Genomic DNA, 22,172 nt, shown 5'->3' with positions numbered 1-22,172 from the left:
ATAATATATATAAACATTATATATTTAAATTATGTGTATATGTATACTATGGGGTAGGTTGTCAGGAGTGAGCACGCTCTAACTGACATTACTGATAAGCTTGAATGCTAGAGAAGACCCGGCAGACCCACTGAGCTGAGCTGCCCTAGATATAATGTCAATGTCGAATCTTCCTTACGAGAGAAAATACCGGCGATGCGCCGCGTACCGGGCGCGAGCCGAACTCTCTTGCCGCACGAGCTCTTGTGTATACATAAAATATACTAAATTGTTTGGTTAGGAGGACGAGGCAGTTTTGTATTTTTGGTTGCTATAAAAAAAGTATTACGTTATAACAACAAAACATAAGTAACAAAGACATTTGTTTACAGCAACTAAATAGTTTTGTTAGGCATATTTTAACCAAATTTTTGTGTTGTTACAACAAAATTTTGGTTCGTACAACAAAACATTTTTCCTAGTGGGTGCGCTTTACGCGCGTCATTCGTTATGACGCCGGGCGGGTAATGAGCACTTGGAAAAATTTATGCCCCGGACGCCTAGGATCGAAAGTGACCTCGGGTATAATGGGCGCGAGGGGATTTAATGGGCCTTCTCTCGTACGAGGAGCCCTTTTGCCATATCGTGGGTAGCGTTACGTGCGCTTATATCGCAGCTGTTCGATACGCGATACCGGGATGATGATTATAGAAGAGAAGGAGGAAAGAGAACGGGCAGCGGCGATCGCGAGCGAGAGTAACCAAAAGAAAGAGAACTTGGGAGAGGAGTGTCCGTAGAGAAGCGCAGGAGGAAGATGAAAGAATAAGGGAGAGAAAGGTGCATCGAGGGCGAAGGGCAGACGGGAAAGATGCGCGAGGAAGGTAATAAGGAGAAACGGAGCAAAAGAGTCGGTTCTTGGCCGTGCGATTATACGATCGACGAAACGAGCGGGAAAGAGAGGGCGAGGGTGGCAATTAAATGGGGCGGGCTCTTGATTAGTTTGGCTATCCACCCCCAGGTCGGTCGCGCAGGACTACCCGAGGGTACTCCCACGCTTAATCCAGCATTATGAATATTTTCTCTTCGTCGTTGCGGCGTTATACCCCAGCAGCAGTGCGGCAGCGTAGCGGGAAGAGCGAGTGGAGCGTGACGGAGAGAAAGCGGAGGAAAAAAAGAAAGAGAAAGAGGAAAGGAGTGAGACCGGGAGGGACGAAGGGAAGCAGAAAGTCCGGTTCGTGGTCAGGGCAAGGTGATGTTCTGTGTGCGTCCTATATCCTGTACATATACGTGTCCTCGTATCCCATTGTGGCGTCCGCAACGAGAGACAGCCCCATATTTTTCGCGCTTATTCGTTCCGCGCCGACCGAAACGACGCGGACAACCGCGTAACTCGCGCGTAACTCAACCAGAAGCAATCCGAAAAACCTAATCATGACGAAATGAAACACATCGTACAACGTGTGCCGCGCTATCGCATTTTGATAAATGAGAAATGGACGAGATAATCAGACTGACCAGATATCAAATTAATGTTTAAATATACCTTTTATGCTGCAACTAGAATATGTTTTTATTGTACATAAAAGGCTTCTGTTGAAGAATCTTTCATTTTTTACTATGAAAGATACTATTAGACGGTAATATCTTCGTATTTTATATTGATTTAATAAGGTAGGATAGTTTATTTTAAATTACTTTATACTTTTGCTCTTTTTCCAATATATGATCACGGACGTATGATGTGCGATACGTAAATACGTGAGAATATATTAGCGTTATCAATTAATTTTATTTTGAAATTTATTTTATTTCTCTAAGTAATACATTTATTCTTATACTAAATTCTTTTTAAATGGAATAATTAAGTGATATACATAAACCATTTAAGTTATCATTAAAAAAGAAATAATTTGCATATCAATTAAAATTTGTCATTAATAATATACATTTATATATAACAATTGGAGCAAATAATTTCGTATCTAGAATTAAAGTAACATTATTTCCATTTCAAAGCGTACCTTTTAATCGAACGAGATTAATCGTTATCTTAGGCGATCTTGAGCCCACAAAACAAGACGCAAAATATATGTATAGTAACAGCTCGCTTGTCGAAATCAATTTAAAAAATAAGAAACGGAATATTCTTTCGTAATACATTTAAATATTTCGTAACGGCTGCCTGGCGTGCGGCCTTGATGTTTGTTTAGCGTACGTCGAGCGTTACAAGGTTGCGTACACAAGGCCGCCGCGTGCTGTCATTCGCCCGGTGAGACTCGGAGTCGGCAGGTAACGGCGCGTGCCGCTCTGCGTGTCGCCGTATTACCCATCGAAACGCGATTTCCTCCTACGAACAATTAGCTCACCTGTTAGCCTGTGCGATTAATTAACTCGCGCGACTGACGACTGTAAATTTATCGACGGAATTATAAAGTACTGTCGCGATATTTATACGCAAAGCATAATGGATTTCCTTAGTAACACTTACAATTAACTTCGAATGTATTTCGCATCGAGTTTCGCGAGTCTTCCACTAAATGTATATGATATAGTAGTTATGATATCATGGAAATAATTGTTTGCTTCTCGCAAACTGAACACAGTCTCCAGTTGAACTTTATAAAAATGTGATTATTATAAACCACTTATATCTTAAAATACAAAACTTTATTCTATGCATTTTATCTAATATATAATATATTTTTCAGTACCTACGAGATTTATGCAGAATTGATTTTTTTATAAATACGGGTCTATATAATTTCCAATTCCTAGACTTCAGTTTTTAGAGAGAGATAGAAAAGCGTATCAAAATTATCTTCAATCGCTTTAGAAATTTATCGAGCTTTATAAAAAAAAAATAAAACGAAGGAAAGTGTTCATGTTTTTCCAGAATAATTTCAGAATCATTTTGCGGATGATATAGGCTTTATATACATATATTCGTATCATATGTAGAAAAACGATTAAGTGTGCTAAAGATCGAGGATAATCGTAATGACAAACAGAACGAACTAATACATTTTCGTGGCTCACCGTTCAGCAGTCAGGCGTTAAATAAGTTTGCTCGCGGCGTCCTTAATCCAGTCTTCGTGACCGTCACTATCGCGAGTGGAATTTCACTTGTCGGCTGCCGCCGAGCGTACGAATCTCGCGCGATTCCAGAAAATCATCTCTTCTCGCCGCCGTCCGTCGAAGAGGGAGAAAGAGAAAGAGACAGAAAGAGAGATGGAACCAGTTCGTCGTCGTTTTACGACTAAAAGGGGCTACCCTCCCGTCGATCCTCCGAGCGGAATGAATCTCTTGCTGGGTAATTAGGCAGATTACTTTCCGGAGTCGTTCGAGTCCCGGTTTCTTACTCCGTAGTCCGCAGTAGGTGTAGTATATATTTCGCCTACGTCGGTAGTCGGGGGTTGGAGGACAATTAAAGGAAGAAATTCTTCGGGCTTGTGGGGAGCGAGAGTGCGTCGCGGCACGACGACGTCCGTAGGCGAATTCGGTGCGGCCGATTCGAGCGCGACTTAAATTCACCGCAGAGCTAATCGACCAAAAGGTGGGTTTCTAGCGGAAGTAATGTCGCGCTTAAAGGCCTCTTCTACCCTCGGCCTCTCTTCAGAAACGCCGCGGCGATTACCGAAAATATCGTTGCGGCGGGAAAAGGTCTCTTTCTCTCTTGTCGCCGGCGCGGCGTCGGGAGAAAGGCTTCGCTCGAGGGCGAGAAAGAGCGAAGGAAGTGTGCGAGAGGGAAAGGCGCAAGGGCCGCAAAGGTTACCGGGAGACGGGGGGAGAGAGAGCCACCACGCGAATGTACCGTTTTTATTTACGACCGAAGGAAGATCCAGGTCTCCTTCGACCATGCCGGCGGTCGCTTCCCGTTAATTAAATAATATTTCTCGTGAAGCCCGCGGGAAGCACCAGCGTAAAGCCTCACGATAAGAGCCGCGGGGGGAAATCGCGTCTCGACGACGGGGAAAGGGAGAAAAAGAGAGAAAGGGAGAGAGAGAAAAAAACATGGCCCCGCTAAGAGCACTTATTGCAGTATTGAGATCGTAACTCAGAGTCCAGACCCGTCATAAACGCGCCTCGTGCGTCCGACCACTGGCCACTCTTTCTCTTTCTTCTCTTCCTCCTTTTGTCGTTTCCCTTCACTGGTACCTCCCTCCCAGTCCTCTCGATACTACCCGGGAAGATGTGTTCAACAGTCGCCTACAGACAGGGGACGACAAAAAATACAAGTGCCTGTTTGGAGTCGAAGTATAGAAAAGCTCTCTGTGTGCTTCCTTTCATTCCGTTTTGTACATACTCACGATCGGGGAACGGCGTAATTTGCGGCTGTAGGCAAACTTTCAATCTCGCACACCTCCACTTTCCCACACTTTATATATCTTAAAACAAACAATTTTATTTTAATTAATTATATTATAAAATTTTACTTTCTTTGTTATTTTAATTTTACAGAATTAGTAACAGTTTTTAATAGTTATTAAAAATAACGCTGTGCTATTTTACTCCACTTATTTTTTGCTGCGATTCGATTTTTGATACCTATTAGCATCATTTATGATTGCGCTTGTAGCGCATTGTTCTGTTTATTATTTGCTGCAAATAGAGATTATGCAATTTGCTATCAATAAAAAGTTAAATCTTTGAGCTTAAAGAGGAATGTATATGTGACGTCCACGAGATGTCAATTGTCTAATTTACTCAATAAACGGATCGTATATCGTGTCACCGTGTGTTTCTTCCTCGTGCTAGAGCCGGTGTTCCGCTATTAGCGAATAGCCGTGATATGCACACGAGTGTGTAATAACGATTCGCTCACGCGACGCGCCGCGTACCGATGGCGATCGCGGCTTGATAATAGCGATTTACATCCCATAATCCAGCTCAAGCGTTATCGAGCTTCACGCTATCAACTTCAGATCAGGTTTTAGACATCGCGCTTGTCTGAAATAATATGGTGAATAAGTACTCTGTATTTTATCATGCGACGGGATAACGGATCGCTTGTTCCATCTATCACGACTTATTATCATTTTACAACTTTCCCAGAGGTAGTTTCGCTTAAAATGAGAACGTCATGACGCGTCATGCAATTATTGTAATTTACACACAAACACAATATAATCGGATTTTAAAGGGACATTGTCTGATCAACATGAAGTAGATTTTCTTCAACAAAAGAAAACATGAATCTTAATTTGAATCTTAATCAAAAGAAATTTAATATTAACAAGACTATACAGTAGATAACTTTCCGAAAGATTTTTTGTATGAACGAACTTGTATTATAACTTTATATGCACACACCCACACACACACGCACACTAATGTATGTAAGAAATCTGATAAATAGTTAAACGGATGTATATATAACAATCAGTAATGAGATCTACAGTAATATACGTCGTTTCTAGGAAATAAGAAATTAACTGCAGAAAGGATTTTTCTCATCAAACCGATAATCATCTCCCTCGTAAATCTCGCGAAATTTATAACTTATGTCAGATTTATCTGGACGATGAGGCAGATAAACGATAACCAAGTAACGATTCTGATCCTATATAGGTACCTACGTGCTTTATAAAGTCGCGTTACCCACAAACCATTGTTTTTGCCCCGCCGGCTTTAAACCGGCTCTAAAACTGATAGAAGGAGACTCCGAATCCGGTTATTTCAGAGGTAATAATTAATTATGCGTCATTACCTTAACGGCGTAGGGGAAGACGGGGAGCCGATCTCCGCCGCGTTCGACAACGAGCGAATTAAGATTGGATGTCGGCTCGAAAGAGCGGATATAAAACTTCAGGTATTCGCTCTTCTTTCTCCCGGCGACGTGGAAGAGAGCAGGAACGAGCGATCTTCGCGTGGCCGTTAACCCTTTAAGTGTCGGCTGTGAACTCGATCTACTCGTTAGGTTATCGCGAGCGGTCCCGACGGCACGGAGAGAACGGCGCGGAATGTGCTGCAGGTAATCGAGAGGAGAGTAGTGGAACCTGCCGGATATCGCCGGGAAAGGCGAGCGGGTTTTAGCGATGGTCGTGACTTTTGATAGAGCTTAATGTAATTCTGTATATGTATACGTCAGAGTTTCTCTCTTTCTCTTTCTTTTATCTCTCTTTTATTATGTACCTCTTTATCTCATTCGCAAACGGCGCTCGAAATCGTGCAAATAGAAGGAAGCGACGATGATTTTAAAATGCCTAATGCCCGGACCGATGCAAATTTCCATGCATTAACCGCGCGTCCACACGCGCGCGCGCGCGCGATCGCAATTAAGGTAATTGCACTCGTTAGAGACGAGAAGCGACGAGGCCGGCAAAAAATATTCGGAAGTTCCGCGGGATAAAAAGGGTTAATTCCTTTTCCTTAATGCTCGCGGGACGACGTTCTTTCGAGTCATGGCTTGTCCACCGATAACGATACGAGTCTTCAGGAATGCTGTCCGCGTTATGCCAATGGAATTGCGTTTTTTCTCTATGTTTACATAGCACTGCTAGTTTTTGCGCGAGCTGGAAGTGTGTGCGCTTATACTTGGTAAGGTACGTGTGCGTTCCTGATCTCTCTATACGTAATAATGCAACTCGCGTTGTCTTGACACACGTGCAGAAATCGGGCGTGCGTAATTGACTGTCTGTCTCATCTCACGCATAAATTCCCGCGAAATGAAATGGGGGATTATCTTATCTTCATCTCTAAACTTCAACTCCGACTGCTGCCGGCTGTATAACGACATAACTAAGGAACCTGACTCTAAAACGCACGGTGTTAAATTGCGATGTCATTCGCGTTTGAGGTCTTACTCGCGCAACTGTAGTAGTCTCTAAAATTGCAATTTTAATTATCGAAAGGTTTTACTCGGTGATACCGCATCTCGTACAAATTTTTAATCAAATAAAATGATAAATGATAATTATCAATACAATTTTTATAACAGTCTGTGTTTCTTTAGGACGAAGGCACGCATTAAGAGCAATAAAGTTTCCTTTTGCCTCTGTTAACCCGTCATCTGGTACACGAGTTTTTATTGAACTTAATAATCACTTAATAATAAAACTCTATCACAATAATATCGAGTAACGATCCATTTCCGATCCAGTCGTGAGTTTACTTACGTTTCTTTTTTTTCATTCGTTTCGATGATTGCTACCTGTGCGCCAATTTATTTACTGAACACCCTGTATTTATTCCTCGTTCCTCGTATCTCGTCCTTATATCTCTCGTCTCGTCGCTCATTGCCCAGACGTCGCGACGCCGGTATATTCTCTCGTACACGAGAGAGTTTCTCGCGCGTTTCCCGCGGATGCAACGCGCGCGCACGGTGGTAGATAGGTATAGCTATAGAGAGAGCGGCTGGACCCGAATTGTGGGGATGGGACGGGCAGGAAAACGGGCGCCGCGGCCGGGACGCCAGACGCCGGGCGCCGGCTGTCCTAGACTCGGGACAACGACCGCGATGTTTGTCGGGCGAAATGGCGTAAAAAGGGAACCGAGCCAGGGGATGGGGGTGCCTACTGCTATACGTATTTTCGAGGTACTTCAGACAAGTACGTCCCGTCGCGGAGAAAGAAAGGCCCGTTGTAACGGGACGGCGAGGACGAGGAAAAAGGGAGCTCCCGCTGCCAAATGTTGGCGAGGTGAGACTGGTGAGAGACGGTATTTCGATTCTCGGCGGAGAGGCAATCTCGCGATGTAGGCCACAATTACAATGGAGTGACCATTTCGTCTTGGCGACGATACCGTCTGTCGTTCTTTTACAGCGACGAGTTTCCTGCTTATCCTTTCGAAGAAATACGGCTTCTATTTTCCCACGGATGGCTCTCTCTCTCTCTCTCTTTTCTCTCTCCTCGTTGAACATTTCGCGTAAATTGCGCAATGAATTTTAGAAAACGATAAATAGCTTTAAATAGCTGACAGGCATTCCAAGATAATGATGGATCAGAAGTCATGACATTCAGTGAGCTTTCTCTAACTCCCGGATCCGCGCGATTACTCTGCGTCGTAACATCGTTAATCTCAACGGTATTCGCATCATTATCAAGAAATAGGGTCAGTCAGGTAATTGTGGCGGCGAAGCAAACGCGCATCGCAATATGTCCTATAATGATGGCCAATTGACGGCTTTCATGTTTTGATGGTTTCTCAATACAATGTTAAATAAATTGCTATTTAGTAGTAGCCATTTCTACCATTCAAATAACTGGCTAGAGTTATGAAATGATTTTAGAATAAACAGCTGTTGCAGACTGGCATATCGGACAGCACCATAATTTTGTAACGACTATGAATCTGTTATTGAAAAGTATTCCGCTGTCACGATTACCCCTATTTACGCAAAACTAATCTAGTAACATACCGCGAAAAAGAAGCCGAGGAATGCTTGGACGCATTGAATAAGTACGTCCGGTAGCGCGCTGCGGCGATCATTCTCGGGGCGCGCTCGAGCGTCAACAGTCGAAGCCGCAAATACCGCAGCCGCCGCACGCAAGTAATTCTGCCCATTAACAGCCGGCGACGATCTCGTTACGATTTCGCATCCGAAAAGAGAAATCGAAAACGAATCTCTCGACACCTATTTGACTCCCGATCCCGCTACCGCGGCATGCGCATATAGGATGAACGATATGTGATCGTGTGTAACGCAAGCGAGGTAGCTTGCCGTGAGAAAAGACCGGCCGCAATATAAGGGGAGAAGAAATAAAAAAGCCGCGGCGGCTCACGCCTACACGCTGCGGACCTCGCATCGCGAATGTGTGTACCCATCTACCTACCTACCTACCGTATATGCGAGCCGATCGCTATTTAGATATTCCGCGCAGACCGAGATGATCGCGCGTGAACGCGCGGCGTACGTTCCGTGCCGGTCGACAGCAAGCAGCAACGATTCGCGGAAGATTCGCGGCCGCATCGATACCGGACTCGCGTGCCATGATCGGATGTTATCTCGATCAAATGGAGATTGCTGAGCGATATTTAAGCATGCGGAAAATTCGCCAGGTTGATCGAAACGACATTTACGGTATGAAACGATACAATCGAGCAATTGCGATATTTGGAGACACTGGACGTTGGCGTCACTGTACTATTATAGTCATCAGCATCGAAGATTCGCGGCCGCATCGAGATTGACCGACATGGCTAAGCGAATTTAACATTCGTTCAGATCATAGATATTCCGTCGCGATAACGCGTGCCGCATGCCAACCGATCGACCGACGGAAAATCTGAATTTAAAAGTATAATACACACCGTCGGATCGGACATCAGCCGGACATTCCGGTCGAACGTTGCGTTATTCGCGTATTATATGTATACGATGACGCGGCGTTTCGTGCCGCGTGTCGCCGCACGCCGCGCCGGCGGAAAAATCGCAGGCACTCGCCGATATTGACCGTCCGCGCGCATATAGGGGGATTTAAGGGCCGCACGCCGGCTGGTGGGCCGGATCGCCAGCGTAGCTAGGTAAGGGGTCGGGCTGTAAATTAATTACGGCTTAAAACATCGTTAGGATCCGCCGCAGTCGGCGGTGGGTTCGGTTATTAGCGCAGTACATCATATCTCCGCCGTTCCCGCCGCGACCGGCTTTCACGCGTTGCGGCTTTTTCGCGCGCGTGGCTTTTGTCCTCCTCGCGTAACTGCCGGACATAGGTACGTCGCATAGAGAAAAAGAGAAGGAGAGAGAGAAAGAGTAGAATTCTACGGTGGGGTATAACGACGCCCGGATACGTGGAACTGCGTGGAACGACCGCGCTCCTGTCCGCACAACGTCTCATTCGGATTGCTGTCGCGCACGTTCGTCCGGTCTTAGCCGCGAAAACGGCCATTGTGCGTCCCACCGTCGAGAACGCGGAATAATCTAATAAAACACCGACATTATAGGCTTAACGGTGCTGGAACGAGCTTTACCCGTCTCGTCTATTTCCTTCCCGAATAATCATATTTTGCTTTTACGTCTAGCTTTCCTTCTTTCCCTCCTGCTTCTTCGCCTTATACACGTCCATCTGTTTATTTTCATTACCGTTATATTTCGCAACTTTTGTCACATTTCTAAAAATTCCACATTTAATATATAAAATTATCTTCTTACATATTGAAAAATTCCTGTAAAATATGGGATAAAAAATCAAATTTAGGAGAGTGGTTAATTTAGCAGCATAATTTTGATTACATTTTTGTAAATCACTGTTAATCTGCCAAGAAACATTTCAGCATAACAGAATATGTAATTTAAAAGAAAGACTCAATATAGTTCAATTTAACATTTTAATTACAATTTTACATTTAAATATTTTTTGTACATTTATTTCTACTTTATATAGACAGATCTGTTTATTAAAATAGTCGCCTATAAGTGCTACGCGCTTATAATTTTCTCCGGTCTCTTTGAATCAGTCTGTACGCGCGTATAATCTGTGATCTCTCTCGATGAAGTGACAAGTCTCTCGCGAAGCAAGGAAGACGATAAAAATTTGCTCGCGCCGGGCTTCTCCATCCTGTCCGACTACTCGTGCGTCCCACGCGTTTCGATCGTCGACGAGAGCGGCCGCGCGCGCCCCCGAGGGGACGCAAAATTGTAAAATATCGGCGAACGACCTGCGGCAATTGCGGAGATATCGGCAAGCCGACGGTGCATAAAGATTGTAAAAAAATCGCGGGCCGTTTAGCTCAGTCGCGGCGATTAAGCCCGACGTATAATTGGCGGCTTAACGTCGCCATACGCATCCGCACAATTTTCCGCACCCACGCGTCCCGCGCTTTGAACACTCGCGCTCGGAAGGTCGGCGAGTTTAAGCTACCGCACAATGGAAAAGGGATTATCCCTTTTGCGGCCATACTCTAACTCCCCCCGTGCGTCATGAATGATGTATAATAATGCTTCCAATTGACGGTAAATTCAACGTTAAAGAGCATCGAAGATGACCACGGTCAGATGCGCGGTTGCGATAATCGTGCTGGATGAAAAACTTAATTGTTATTGCTGACAAATTGTCTGCTCTTATACTTAACAAGAAAAGCGATCCGAATATCATTTCCGGGGGAATTCTCGACTCTTACACACATATTCGAGGTCTGGTGAAAATGAATGAACATATCTCATTCTGTTCTGTCTGTTTTAATGATCTATGGCTCGTAAAGTTTGCTGCTGTGAGAGAGCTTATTTTAGTTTTTCTTAAATGTCGACAGTTAAAAAATGAAAAAGATGATTCATTGCTCGTGTTCAGATGATCGATGTTGTTCTTATATTTTTCCTATCATAATTTTTATTATACTAATAAGCAGGATAAAATTTATTATTGCAGCTCGGAAGAAATTGTATATTTTACTATTATATATCATCAATCTTTTACTTTGACTTTACATTTCCTGCGACTCGGATATTCACTATCGAGAAAACTTTATATATTTCGTTCCTGCGTGGAATAAACGCTCTGTCCTCCAAACAGTAATGCACTTAAGCGGCTGCTTTCTTGCATTTACGAAATTACGGTTGTTACGTTGTCGCAAGCATTAACTGCGTTCCATGACATAAATTCAACCTGCTTGTTTTTCTCTCGAAAGTCGAGTGGCCAAGTTGAAAGTAGAGCGCAACGGGGCGCCGTGACCTGGCGCTCGGTTGCGTTGCTGTAATGCTTTATTATGCTCCTGTTTTGCCGAAAGTAGCAACACTCGGTGCGATGCGCCGTTGGCTGTGCACCGCGGATGCATGCATGGGAAGAACAACGTCGGCGTTCGACAGAAAAACCGGTCGATTTTGGACTTCCAATGAACGCAATCGTATACGCGTACATTCACGACGCAATCGGGTCGGCTTTCACTTACTTAAGTGCTCACGGTTTACGTTAAGCGGATTACCGTGCGAGCACATCATCGTGATAAAACATGCGGATTGTTATTCGCGTGGGAAAAAATTAACGGAGACGTATCGAGATCAATCGGTCGGATACCTTCCCGCGGCCGTCTAACCTTCTAGCTTTTCATTAACGCACTCTATTTACCACGAACTTACCTCGTGGAAAAGTAGTGTCCTATGCGGTAAAGAGATTCGCACGATTTCTCTCGGTGGTCCCGATTTTCTAGTAACCCTGCGTACTCTTCGTCATTGTCCATTGTATATTTTTATAAGATCTTTGGTCATTTTAATGCTTTTAAATCTCGTCTTTCTACTTTTCTTATTTTATCTCACGTGCTCTGTCATTACATAAAGAAACTTATGCCTCTCTTCCTTTGTAACTATAAAAAGAAACAAGTAATTTTGCATACGTAAAATACATATATATATTTTTTTATAATTTTAAAATGTATTGTACTTTAATAAACTACATAATAAAATAATAAAAATATATATTTTACGTACAAGAAATACAGATAATACAGAAGAGAATAAGATAAAAACCGGTTTGCTGTTTTGCATGAGCATCGAACGTCAAATTCATGACGAAAGTAAAATTGCAATTCTTATTAAGAAAATTAATATAACTGTGAATTACACGAAAATTTCCTCTTCCGAGATTCTACCGTTACATTATTCTAGATACTTTACCATTCTTTAAAATAAAGTGGTATATGATACGGGCTCACATGACCCGTGCATGCGTTAGTTATCTTCTTGCATAATCCGATGTCTCCTTTCTGCATCACGGAGCCCGATAAAAATTCGGACAAGATGGAACGCGACGCGCTAAGTGAGCAGGAGTGAAAGGGGGGACGTGCGGGGATCGAGAGGTGCATCGCGAAAAAATTGCTGTGAGATCGGATGCCCCGCTCGAAAGAGGATGAAGAGGAGGAGGAGGATGAGAAGACGAAGGCAGCGGGGTATTTCGCTCTGGTTCTTTTGCCGCGTACGAAGACGCACGAAGGATCGACAAGTGCGGCCGTACGTGGTACGCGATAACGATCGATCGCGACGGCCTTATATCTCGTTTCTTCCGTCTCGTCTCGCGCCAGGTCTTCGCCTGCGCGAGGTCCCCGATCCTTCGCGCAAACGATATCGAATTTCATGTGTGTACCTAGGAATGCGGGACCGCGCCGCGCGTAACTCTATACGTCGGTCACGCACGGAGGATTCGATCGCGTTGCAGGATTGGACCGGGAGCGTGCGTTTCGTATTATGCGTGCGTACCGCAAGGATGATCGAAGACGGATTTACGAAGCGGATGAATCTCCATCGCCGGTAACAAGCTTCATATCCGGCCGCTACACGAGTAGACTTCTTGAGCTTCCTTGAGAAAGCGAGGGAAAAAATTGAAAGTCCCTGAAATCACAGTTGCCTTTTCCCCTGACACGCGATCCAATTTTCAGCTTATCGGAAAATTATATGCAACATCTTTTCGAATTAGATTAATAACTAAATAATTGCTTGTACTATATATGAAAGATGTACCATACATCAAAATCATAAATCAAATTTAACAACAACATATAAAACTTGATATGATAAACTAGTTAATTAAAATTATGATTTTATTAAGAAATGCAAGATGTAGGATTAAATTAAATTTTGTGAGTCCTAAAAAATTTATTACAATAAGATTGTATCGCGCGCGTGTTACAATAGTGGCGAGTGCAGAACTGCGAGATAGTCTGGAGAACGAGTCTGCCCTTGGCTTCGTTGTGCATTTTTACTGTATTGTAACTCGGACGCTGGATGCGCATCGCGGTCTTACAACGATGCATGTACGCTGGATAGAGAGCTCGGACGATCGCTTCGCCCATACCTATTCTTCTTATGCATTCTGCAGGCATACGTTTGCGAAGAAAGGCACGCCGCGATACGCTATGAAAATTATCAATCGATGAAAAAGCCGCTGCAAACATCCGGTTGAAAGCCGATTTCGTTTGGAATTCAGTTTGCCTCGTGTTAAATCTCTTCACGATCCGTTTGTGTTAATATATGATAAACTTGTTTATCAAATTAGTATCAAGCTCATTCTATTCAATTTTGCAAATAATAATAATATTATAATGTCATTTTTTTTTCTTTATTATATATAAAGGATTCAGTACAGAAATGAACGAAATCTGTGGGGAACCATTTAACAAAAGACGTTTAATTTAAAGACTTATCTTATATTTGCAGACATTGCGTTCAGAGATTCAGAAAAGTTCTAAAAACTCGCCCTTCGATCGCATTTGCTCCAGGTCCTTTCAAAGCTCGTTTTTTACGTCGGATAATTTTGAGGGTGGCGACCGAGCCGTGACCCATCGCGAGGGAAAAGTCGTCTTGAAGAAGGATCGTGGCATCGCACGATTCCATTTCGGTCACATTACTTTTCGCGCTCCTCGCGTTTTTCGTCTCGCTCCGGTAGCCACCTCTTGTTTTACACGCCGAAAGTCGCAAGTTCTATCGGCGCCTCATTGTCGCGAATACGTATTTGTTTATTTCATATATTTATGAGAAGATCTTTAGTACATACTAAATACGCTATTTTTTTTTTTTTTTTTTAATATAAGTTACAATATGTTCCATTATTTTTTATAGACAAAGGATTTTGTAACGAAGAATTGTTAAATAATTACGGTACTTTTCTCGCCGCATGTACAACTTTGATAAACCCGAAATTAGCAGGAGAGAGTTATCGTACTCTGAAATCTTAGCAGTGAATCACCGGAAAAGACCACTTTTTACGGTAAATTACCCTGATCCTGGTCATTACAACAATCCCTGTGTTTCTCTCGCTCGCGAGCCACGTTTTGCACGTATTAAAATGCGAACTGTGCTTCCTCCAGCGCGGTAAATGCTCCGACTTACAAAGTGAAGTGGTATTTCCTCGGAAGTTGGCCTCTCTCTCTCTCTCCTTCGTCCGCGCGCCCCACGCGAGAGCACCGATTTTACAAGCCGAACTGTTTTACAGAGAACACATAGTACGCGTCTCTCGGCGTTGGTAGAATGCGGTTAAATCCATTCGCGTGAGCATTTAGCGCGGAAATCGTGCTTCCTTTTTTTCGCAGTAAAATTAAAGTGCCCATTACCGTTGCCGATTGCCGTGTCATTTCGCGAGGCAGCGCACGCGATACAGACGAACAGTCTCGTCGGGCTAGATGAATGGGACGGTCAAGAGAGGAAAGTCGTTTGTCGGGAGGAGGAACAGGTGTAGAAGGAGGAGGAGGATGAGGCGCAAGGAAGCAGGAGGCGGTGCGTCAGAGCCACGCACGGCGTCGATGTGTGTTATTGTGTCGTATTAATTATGAGCGACGTAAGGCGGCGATTAAGCCAGCAGAAACCAGAGGCGACGATTTAGCCGATGTATTCGCACGCGCGCGTTTGTTAAGATTGAGCGATAACGACATTCCTCCGGCGCGATAATGTATCGCGTTTTATTAGTTGCTCCTAAAAAGGCCGTGCGATCGTTTATATACGTCGCGTTAATTTTACGGTTTCTTTTTAAAAAAAGAAAAAATATCAAAAGAAAAATATCGTCCTGAGCTGATTGACTTTTTCAACTGTAAAAATAAAAGATGCATCACAGGAATGTCTTATTGTTAGATATTTAAGAAAAAATGGTATTCTACAGTTACGTACGCAGAGATTCATATTCAGGTTCAATTCCTTTCTCGGAATGACGTATAATGATCGCGTCCTTATGAGGAAGATAATTCCAGAGGATCGAAAGTTATACGACGAGATAAATCAGTATGAAGTCTCGCATCCCGCCCTGTGTCGAGAATGCACGTTCGTCGATAAATTTGTATTAATTCGGATAAGAATGAAGCGGCCATCCCAGCGATTTATCCATAAACACTCGCTTGCTCGCTCGCACGATCGGGGAAGAAGTGGGAGTATAAGGTGGATCGTAATCTACGCCTCTCCGGTGCGCATCGTTCCTCGATGTTCCTTTCTACGGAGGATACCTCCGCTTGAAGGCGATGCGATCAGTCGCGTGCGCGAATCTCGCACTATCGTTCGCGCGCACCGCAGATCATCATCGATCGTTAGTTCCTTTCCGCCCTGCTCGGATACTACCTCGCTTCCGCTCCCCCTCCTACGTGGATATACACTTTCCCTTCGTTCCACTCTGCGACACTCTTTCCTCCTCTTTCGTATCTCAGCGCACGAATTCCCACCGGTTTTTCTTCGACTCCGACTCGAGGGGGAAGAGGGTGTATACGCGGGCAAAGGGACGGTGGGTTCGACTGATTCGAAGCGGAAAGTGAGTTTCTTTCCACGGGAGTCCACGTTTCTCCCTTTGCTACCCTTTTTTTTCTTCGCTTTTCACGCGCCGTGCGAAAGTGCGATGCCATAGGCGCAGCATGTTTCATCTAAACTTTGCACTCGATTCTGTGTATCTGAGAGATTATTCCTTTTCGTGTAGCTATTCATAGATACATATATACGCGTGTTTTTTTTTTGTGTAATCTGAACCTGTATTTAACTTCATTATCTATTTTTCGTCGAATCTTATCTTATTATCTATATCTATGCCTTTTTACTTTTTAATGCCTATACGTCACAATTAGGCATATTTACACACATTGCTTCTCTATATGTCTTCATCTGTATACTTGTATTTCTTCTGGATATACATATATTCAGAGGTATCGGAAATAAAGTACGCCTATGAAGCGGAAACGCACGTGTATGTCTCCGGGCACGCTGGAGGCGGCACTCAGCCTTCGGGATAAGTTCGTTAGGGACTACCCTCCGCTGTCTTCTCCTCCAAGACACTCCCGAAGGACGGAGGGTCTTTCGGAACTTGGCAAGACCTCGGCCTCGAACTCCGCGCTCTTCTCTTCTCGACCGCCTGTTGTCTAATTTCCAGTTCTTCGACGGCCGCTTAATTTCGAAAATTTACGAGCTCTCGTTCTCCTTCGTCACACGTAAAGGATGTGGTACGGAGTAATGAGGCATAATTAATGCGATCTTCAACGCGTCGAACACATATTAGATGTTAATCTCGAATTGTTAATTACTATGTTAACCACCAGCGATTAAACCGCTGGTGTTTGTCTTATTTTAGTTAGTCACATGAACGTTAAGTTTATTTTATATGTAAAACTGAATCCCATATATTTCCTCTACACTTTTTTATTCTTCAAATTTTTAACTTCTGAAGTTTTAATGTGATAAATTGATGGTCGACTAAAGCATAAATATTGTGTGTATTTATGATATATTGATTCGTGTTATCTTGTAAAGGGCATATTTTTTCCCTTCAATTTTAATTACGTTTGACAAATGAAACGAACCTACCTTTGGTCCCACATGCATACACCAGCCGAATTGTATATCCAAACGACTGCGATTAGGTGGAACTTGATTTATTATAGCATCTCAATTTTTATCTTTTATCTTTATCTAGTTGTAAATGAATTATTCTCGATACTTTTCTCTTTCGCTGCAACAAAGCAAAAGCATATTCGTTTTTTACTCTTCTACGAAGGGTAAGCCAAACGAATTAATTTAGGTGCGCTTGCGCGTTTCAAGAGAAAATGCAGCTCTCGATCGACACGCGATCAGTCGACACGAGAGGCATCGATCAGTGCAGCGGGATGAATCGACACTTAGGTTACTTGCATCTTACGTTCTTGCTGCTGCTCTCTCTCTCTCCCCCCCTCTTCCCCTCTCGATACAGCCGTCCACAGAGACGACGACTCGTCAAGCAAAAAACGTGGCCGGTCAAGCGACCAGCTCTGTGCCGGCATCGGCCTGGAACAACTTTGCTTCTGGGATCGCACGACTTGAAGAATTCCGATTCCCAGGAACGTCGTGCTCAGGAAATAAGCGTTAAATCAATCGCAACGCCGTGACCGATGAGCAACAAATTCTAATTTACTAAATAACTTTTAGATGATCATATACCATTGACTACGATTTAGATCGGTAGTTACATTAATTCTCTTCATCTGTGCTCTTTGCAGGAACAAAGTTTTTAAGTTTTCTCAGTAGAAGAAAAGAGTAACTAAAATGAATATTAAGTAGATAGCACTTTTTCGCATGACAATTAACATTAAAATGTGCATTCTTCGTTTCAATGCAAATTGTGCGATAAGTACAACACGTTAACATAATTTTGAATCCGGCCGTGTGAAATACGGCCGGAATCAGGGACACAAGCCGGCAGCAAAAGGCTCAATTAGGACGCTGTCAAATCGTTTTTGAATGCCGTCACTCGCTACGCACTTTCGCGATTGTCCGCGCGAAAAGTTGGCCAAGGACCGCAGACTCGCCCGTGGCCTTCGACGAAGTTCCGGCACGCAACGATTTACGGATCGTGCGGTCTCACTGGAGAAGGATATCGGTTCGTCGCGCCGAAAAAACGCGCGAACGGCTCGTAAATCCGCCGCCGCGTTTGATTTGAATTCCTCCCCGCGAGTTGCGTGATAGCCTGATGCGGCCAATAACTGTCCGCGTCATACGTTCTTATAGCTTGCCCTCATGCCCACGCGGTAAATAAACGTACTCAGGATTGTCTATGTCCTCTTTTAATCGACCGTTTCGTCCCATGCACGTCCGTTTTCATCCCAGCCCCCTGAACTTCTCGTAGCCGATCGATCGTCCGAGGCAATCGACTCTCGACGAGGAGGAGCGAGCGTGGATACGCACCGCTGCGATTTACGAGTCACCGGCTTAAATCTCATCCCCCGCTGATCCTCCTCTTTCAGGTAGCTTCTTACTTAGGCCCGGCCCTCCGCTCTTCGCTTTGAATCTCCGTTACGGAGAGAAATCGTGGAGAAGAATATGGAGAGGGGAGAGAGAGATGGAGAGAGAGAGAGGGCGAAAAGAACCGGGGGGTTAGTTGTCGCACCCTGTCGTCGGCGCGGTGCGGCTTGGGGAAAACCCCCTAACGATAAACCCTCTCATCGGCGACGAGCTTATCGCCTCGAATTATCCGGAAAGCCGCGCGCGCATCTTCAAGAACGTAGGGAAGAACAAGCGAACATCGCCGAGCACGAAGAAGCGGTTACAACCCGCGGAGAAAGATACCGGTTACGATATATAGGACGGCATTCTCGATGGGACGACGTCGAATCGTCTAGGGACCGATCTATCCGCGGATTGAAACCTAGGGATTGATCAGTCTGATCGTAAGTTACTCGAGGGCGTCAACAAATTGACTATAACAAACTAATAGACTCGACGATAGAAAGAAATTATAAACTGATATTATAACATTAAGAGGTTGAGATTAATAATATTGTTAATGCGTGTGAATATTTATAATTTACTATTATATAGATATTAAAAAAAGAAAAGTAATGTTTTAATGAGCACGAAGACAGAAGAAGACGGAGGCAGAAGATAATTATAATCAATTATAATTATTATTTTTGAAAATTATAATTCCCATGCAAACGTGCGAAAATAATTGCTTATTCACGGCAACGGAAGCTTGCATTTACAATTAACGCATTTTACAAGACCTTTATACTTTATGAATTTTAGGCATAGAATTTATAATTCTAACGTTCAAAACATTCTAACGATAAAGCATTAGAAAGTGATTATGCAATTCTATGGTTTCTTAGTATCGGCGTGTGAAGTTCTATGCTTCAAAGGGTTGACTCTCAATGCCATCACTTTATTACATATCTAGTTATTAAAAATTACCTGGCGTATTAAATACGAAGAAACGTATCATATTTTTTTACCTCCACGCGACGCATCATCCCGTGATTAAAACACACGTTCGGCTGATGAAACGCAATGTGATGAAACGAGGGTTCGTCGAATATACGCCTCCGTCGTTTAATTATGCGCCGTAATATAAATCGCGTAAAGGACAGGCAATCGTAAAACTGTGGTTGTGCCATCAATTTTTGTTTAACGCAGACAGACTGATCGTTATTGTATATTAGTAGACGCAAAGTAGATATCGTCTATTCATAAATATCGTCTATTCATAAATAGTCAAACCCGTCCGATGCTTTTAAAATTATTTTTATGCTGATAACATAAAATACCATTTATAAGTCCACTATAGATATTGGATCGAAATCGCGAGGAGAGGAAACGAAAGCTACTCATCCGTAAAAAGATGCCGGCATAGATACGAGACGACTTTCTCGTTGTGAAGTCGACAGGTCGTTTTACGTCAGCGCGGCCATTCAGTAGACAATTTTCGAGCCGGTTACGAGATTTTCTTTTAACGTCCGACTTTTATGACGCTTTTTCGACGAAATTCTCGTGAGATGCGCTCGATAGAACCAGAAAAATGCCATAGATAATGTCACATTTTGAACCCTAAAGCTGTCGTTTAAAAAGCCATTTATAATGGTATAGCCACAATTAGTGGTAGTTTAGTATAAAAAGTAATATTTTTATGGTGTCAACACGAAGTGTTGATTAGTGAATACGTATTATCAATTTGAAATGTATAATTAAATTGATTTTTAATTTTAAATTAATTCATCTTTAGCAAAAGATTGAATCTAATTTAGCATGGATTTTTAATTGCCAAGATTAAGCATTAATAACAAAATCCATAAAATAGTTGTCAAGTTTTGTTAGAATAAAAAAATGAGATTTTTTGTGTATATTTATACTTGTGAGGTTTTTAATTTAAAAAATGGTTTTAATTCGTGACATTAAATTATTTTTAATCATAAACTCTATAGACGCTTAAATTTTAAAATAATTATTGTCCAGTATCCAATGAATAAGAAATATCTGGTTTCGAGATTATCCTGCTTTGTTGCGGCAAACGACTTTGTTCACGTTGTTCGCGTTCATCCGGTGAGCGTTTCTTCGGCGCAACCTCGCAGATTCGTTCATTCATTTTTTCGCGTCGACCGGCCGAGAGAGCGGCTCGCTTCGACAATTTATCGCCAATAATAACGCAGCCGGCAGTCGCTCGCGCTCGTCAAAACTTTCTTACCCGATGGGCATACATATATCATGACGGGGCACACGGCTGGGTCCCGCTGTCTCGTCCCGTGCCGTCCCGAGGGCGGCCAAGTTTTCCGTTTAATAAGTCGCTGCAATTTTTCACCCTTCTCCACAAGAAAGGGGCCCCTAGCGCGTTCTTGCGCTTTCGAGGGTTCGGGATCTCCTCCTCTCGAGAGGGAGAGCAAGAGTGAGAGTGGGGCCCCTCTTCTCACGGACCAAAGGAAGGGTCGAGCGCCGACTTTTCCCGTCAAACTCGCGTTAAACTCGTCCCCGTATATTATGGCAACGCGCCACGTTCCGCACAGCAACGATTATGACTTTAGTCGTGATAATTCGATAATAACGCTGGATTCGCTTCGATCGGCTGAGAGAACTTTCGGTATTCTTCACAGGGCGGAGATTGGACGGCCGTTTATTTACACCGTGTGTAAATAATTGCTGAGATAAATATATATAAAATAAAATGAGTGAGTTTAATCCTTAAAATAACTGTGTGAAAAGTAAATTTTGAATCTAAATTAAAAATCTTACTTTTAAATTTAAATCAATTTAACATTTCTCTGGCAATTATGTAGAAACTTTAATGAAAAAGTGATATAGAAGAATATAATTGTATTTTCGATAAGTTTATTATCAGTTTATAGATAATATAGTTTATCAGGCTTTAAATATAGATATTTGTGATTAATGTACAAGATGAATTCACGAAAACTTTTAGGATAAAACTTTTAGGATAAAATTGATTTTCAATTTGAAGCGTTTTAATTCCAGTAACTAAAATCTTTTAACGTATATTCCAGTAACTACTATTTTTGTTCAGTTTTTATATATCGAATTCTAAAGTTATATTTGGACATTTTACTGCGAGTACCTGCTCGGATTCTTTTTTATCGGAGAAAATAAATGTTGCGATCATCGAGTTTGGATCTTTTTCATCGGAGGAAAGCGATATCGGGAAATGGAGACGTTAATGGAATCGAAGCCGACTTAAAACCTTTGTGGAAATGTCGGCAAGCCCTCTTGACGTCCATATTTAATGGTTTAAGGCCTTGATAAAATTCAAAGCGCGTCACAGTGTTTCCTTCGTTTTTCTAGACCATTATAGACCATAAGAAAAATGTTGTTTTGCAAAGATAAAAAAATTCACATTTATTTTATTTGTATTCTTGCAAAAAACTTATTATTTATCACTTCAAATTTGTTTAAAATTAGAAACATTGCAATTAAAATTAAATAAATTAGTTTACTTAAGAAGCAATATAAATTGTTCTAATTATGTTTTTTTTTTGCGAGATATTTTATAAGACATTTAAACATTCTTAATATATTTTTTAAAACGCTTTACATTTCACATTTTCTTCAATTTTTT

The sequence above is a fragment of the Temnothorax curvispinosus genome, unplaced genomic scaffold (assembly GCF_003070985.1).
Source record: "Temnothorax curvispinosus isolate PA1 unplaced genomic scaffold, ASM307098v1 QBEX01004479.1, whole genome shotgun sequence".
NCBI classification, from domain to species: Eukaryota; Metazoa; Arthropoda; class Insecta; order Hymenoptera; family Formicidae; genus Temnothorax; species Temnothorax curvispinosus.
This window is presented reverse-complemented; position numbering follows the sequence as displayed.